The sequence below is a fragment of the Dipteris shenzhenensis genome, unplaced genomic scaffold (genome assembly GCF_047967505.1).
Source record: "Dipteris shenzhenensis isolate YYH24624 ecotype China unplaced genomic scaffold, Dip_SZ_1.0 scaf0528, whole genome shotgun sequence".
NCBI classification, from domain to species: domain Eukaryota; kingdom Viridiplantae; phylum Streptophyta; class Polypodiopsida; order Gleicheniales; family Dipteridaceae; genus Dipteris; species Dipteris shenzhenensis.
The window spans coordinates 1-5,000 of record NW_028239834.1 but is presented as its reverse complement, the minus strand read 5'-3'; positions in this window follow the sequence as shown (position 1 = coordinate 5,000).

Sequence of the window (5,000 nt, the reverse complement as noted above, 5' to 3'; positions counted from 1 at the left end):
TCCAGTAAGTTGAGTCTTACCCGGACTCCCATTTATTTGGAAAATCTTCGAATGTCTTCTCTCTCTCAGAACGAGTTCGGACTACGATTATGGAGATTCAGTGGAGGTTTTGTGAACATTTGGTAATTGGATCAATAAACCCACGGACATTCTTGGTGAGATAAATGAAATACGGGATTTCCCTTCTCCTATTCGTGGGATGATGAAGAGGAAACGGATACTCAATGCCTAATGAGTAAATATGATTCATTGAAGTAACCCGAACTTACTTCAAGACTTTCTATTCAATCATATGGAAAGCTGCATTCGATGAAAGTCGCACGTGCAGTTTGGGGGGAGATCCTCGACTAACCGGCGGATCCACCCTACAATATGGAGTGAAAAAGCCCAAATAAGATTCTAAGATACAGTCGAGATAGAATCGGAATCCGACATATCTGTAAACTCATGTTACACCGGAGCAATGTAGCGAACAAAAAGAAAAATATAGAATCGGATCCGATTTATCGTAATCGATTAGTAAACATGTTGGTTGATCGTATTCTTAAAGATGGCAAGAAATCATTGGCTTATCAGATTCTCTATCAGGCTATGAAGCGGATTAAGGAAAAGACGAATAAGAATCCACTGTCTGTCCCGCGACAAGCAATACGTAGGGTAACTCCCGATATAGTAACAGAATCCAAACGTGTAGGTGGATCGACTTATCGAGTCCCCGTTGAAGTAGTACCTGCAGAAGGAAGAGCTTTGGCTATCCGATGGTTATTGATCGCGTGTCGAAAACGTTCAGGTCGAAGTATGGCTTTAAGATCAAGTGATGAATTAATGGATGCTGCCAGAAATTCTGGTAGTGCTGTACGGAAGAAGGAGGAGACTCACAAGGTGGCAGAAGCTAATAAGGCTTTTGCCCCATTTCCGTTAGTTCCGGGTTCGTTTCAATCCACAACCTCTTATTGGTGGATTGAAACCTTCTACTCCGGAGCGCAGGGTATTAGGAATCAAGATACGCCAGAAGCATATGGATAAGCAGAAATAAATAATGGGAGAAAGAATATCCAAGTCATAGGGGAAATTTTGTCACTGGTATAGTACCTCATGAAAAAGAGAAAGACTAGTGTCGAATCGTAAAGTCCATAACATCATCGACATGATCAACATGATCGACATGACCAAAGTGATCGACGCAATCGACGCAATCAACATGATCGACATGATCGACATGACTAGAATGATCGACACAATCGACACAATCGACATGATCGACATGATTGGCACTGCCCGCATCCCCGCGACTCCCACCATTCTCAACTATCTCCGCCTGGGGCGGACTACTCACCTCGGGGGGGGGGGGGATGTCAGGCAACGCCAGCAGATATTTATCCTGTATGTCCCTCACCTCGAATCGATGATTGAGTCGTAGTACATCTAAGGCAAAGCTGGCATCTCCCATGATGTACTCGAGGAGCCGAACTAACGTTGACTTTCCCGTGGTTTATGATAATAAAAGGGAAATGCGTCTGAAAAGAGAGTCAAGGGTTGGAAGAAGTATCGTGCGAAAACAAAGGGAAGTCTTCCCGTTTCTTCGGATATTCAATCAATATTAGATTAGTTGACACAGGTGGGATTCTGTGATATACTATGGATCAACAGGCTCATCAGCTTGGGTAATCACCAATCGTTTCGAAAACCAAAAATTACCACGACCGCAACTTAGAAAGACGCGAAAGCGCAAGCCTATGGGGTCGCTTCTGCGACTGGATCACCAGCACTGAAAACGTCTTTACATCGGATGGTTCGGTGTCTTAATGATTCCCACCTTATTAACCGCAACCTCTGTATTCATCATTGCTTTCATCGCAGCTCCCCCTGTAGATATCGATGGTATTCGTGAGGCCTGTCTCCGGTTCTTTGCTATACGGAAACACATTATCTCCGGTGCTATCATTCCTACTTCTGCAGCTATCGGTTTACACTTCTACCCAATCTGGGAAGCAGCTTCCGTTGATGAATGGCTATACAATGGTGGTCCTTACGAACTGATCGTTCTTCACTTCCTACTTGGTGTAGCTTGCTACATGGGTCGTGAGTGGGAACTTAGTTTCCGTTTAGGCATGCGTCCTTGGATTGCTGTTGCGTACTCAGCTCCCGTTGCAGCTGCTACCGCTGTGTTCCTGATCTACCCAATCGGTCAAGGAAGTTTCTCTGACGGTATGCCCCTAGGAATTTCTGGTACTTTCAACTTCATGATCGTTTTCCAGGCTGAGCACAACATCCTTATGCATCCCTTCCACATGTTGGGTGTAGCTGGCGTATTCGGCGGCTCTCTATTCAGTGCTATGCATGGTTCTTTGGTAACTTCTAGTTTGATCAGAGAAACTACTGAGAATGAGTCTGCTAATGCAGGTTACAAGTTCGGTCAAGAGGAAGAGACCTACAACATCGTAGCTGCTCACGGTTATTTTGGCCGTTTGATCTTCCAATATGCCAGCTTTAACAATTCTCGCTCTCTGCACTTCTTCTTAGCCGCTTGGGCCCGTAGTAGGCATCTGGTTTACTGCCTTGGGTATCAGCACCATGGCATTCAACTTGAATGGTTTTAACTTCAACCAATCCGTGGTTGATAGCCAAGGTCGTGTTATTAACACCTGGGCTGATTATCATCAACCGTGCTAACCTAGGTATGGAAGTTATGCATGAACGTAACGCTCATAATTTCCCTCTAGACTTAGCTTCTGTTGAAGCTCCTTCTGTAAACGGATAATACCTGTCTGGTCGTGCAGCATCACTAAATACCAAACCTCGCATAAGGTTTGGTATTTAATGGAGATTCGTCCGATGGAATGAATAGAAATAATAGTAATATCTCGCCATAATCTTACAATTATCAGTTTCCAATCTTGGATTCTGGGGAATCTTTGAAACACCCTTCTAGGATTACAGAGAATGGGAATCAAAGATATTCTCATTCTGATTAGCGGAACGCTTGTAGTCCCGTACCCACTGGAAATAGATTGAGAATACATTTTTCACCTAACATATTTTTTCTTGTATTAATATATAGACGAATAATACGTACGCGCATCGAATGAATGACCCTAGTAGATCTTGTTCTCTCCCAGTTAAGAAAGCTGAATAGGGAAAGTAGGGGGCGGACGTAGCCAAGTGGATCAAGGCAATGGATTGTGGATCCATCACGCGCGGGTTCAATCCCCGTCGTTCGCCCATCAGGTTGGAGAACTCGTCTTTATCACTCGGAATAAAATAAGTTGATGAGGAGATAGATAAGACATAGATAGGTTTCTTCAACAATTCGAGATTCCCGAGACAGCTTCAGGTAGGTACGAATACACCCACAAATCACCACATCGAAAGTACTCACTCCATTGGGCCTTGAATCTTTCGATATTATCTATATAATGGAATGTGAGAGGTGGGGTAGTATCTACCACATATAGATAAAGTGAAGAGAGATCATGAGGTAAGAGAAGTGGGAGAAGAAAAAGTAAGAAGTCCAGATTATTCTCTGAAGTTCCGAAGTTAGCAGAAACCGATGGATTCCACTACTCATTTGAATCATTGAAAAATCAAGATCTAGGGGAATTTCTAATTGGTCTATTCTCCAGTTATGAACCCTCCATCAAATTATTTGACTTATGAATTCTGAGTTCAATCTTTTTACGGAATCTGCGCGATTCAATGAAGCGGGTAATAGCGTGACTCGGGAATCCTGATGTTACTAACAATACCAATCCTATGCATCGTTCAGGTGAGAGAAATTTGATCGAAGGAGGTTCTATAGATCTAGCGAAACTAATTAATAGAACTGGTGGAGTAGGTAAAAAACCAGCAACAAATTCTGTTGAATCCTTCTATCCTCTTTCTCTATCAATAAGATGCTCACCTGCTGAAAAGGATAGAAAGGGAAAGACACGTAATTCTTACTATTCGGATTCAAACGGAAATATTTCCACAACTTCGACGAGGGAAGAACCGCAAGTTCCCATATATAGTGCGATGGATCCTTCGGTTTCAGATGGATGGAGGGTCCGGCTGATGAGGGATCCACTCCCCATCAAGAATATATCCAGAGATGTGACTGAGAGGATTGAAAAATCACTGGGGGATAAGAATCTAGAAGATTCAAATGAGTTTTTTGAATTCTATATAAATGTGATACTTCGTAAGGATGACTGTTACTAAAATGATTCTGATTCGTTACTTCTCCGGAAAATCCATGACAAGCAAAGGGTTAATTGGCTACAAACAGCAACATTAAGAAGCGATTCCTTCATTCCCGTAATATCGGACTTTTGGACAAAATGTTACTCGAATCCAGGATTCAGTAGATCGGCAGGGAGATGAATCACCGTTCTATTCCGAGCGGAAGGGTCTCTCCAAATTTGTCTCTATTTCCACCCCATAAGAATACAATGTCATCTCGTGATGGTGTATCCCTATCCTATAGCGATATAAGAGATTGGTTAAATTCCATTGACGAGGGGAGTTGGACACTATTCCGGGATTACGCCGATTTTTATATGTGGCATTCCTGTCACCAAAGTCCTTCTCCATGGAATAAGGATGAGCGCGAATTGAATCTAACGAGATCTCTCTTAGAAAAGAGATTTATCGAACTTGATTATCTATCGGATAATCAATTACTCACTGAGGTACCAAGTATATTACTAGAAATTTCCTGTGGTTTCTCGAAGTATGTCTCCTCACAAATAGAGACATCTAGAGAATTGGAGGCTTTTCATAGCAACTCAAGGGATGAGTCTGATTCCAGAAATCAGAAGGTTGGGAAGGAGATACCTATCGAAGATACTTGTTTATCTAGTTGAAGTGAGGAGAGAAATCCAGAATATGATTCAATGAAAAGATCTGGAAATGGCTTTGTAGGCAGTTACTCTCCGGAGGAAAGAGCAATATCCACTGATGATTCTCCAGAGGCGGTGAGTCACGGCTTTTCAACAGAATCATCTATACATGAACTTGGA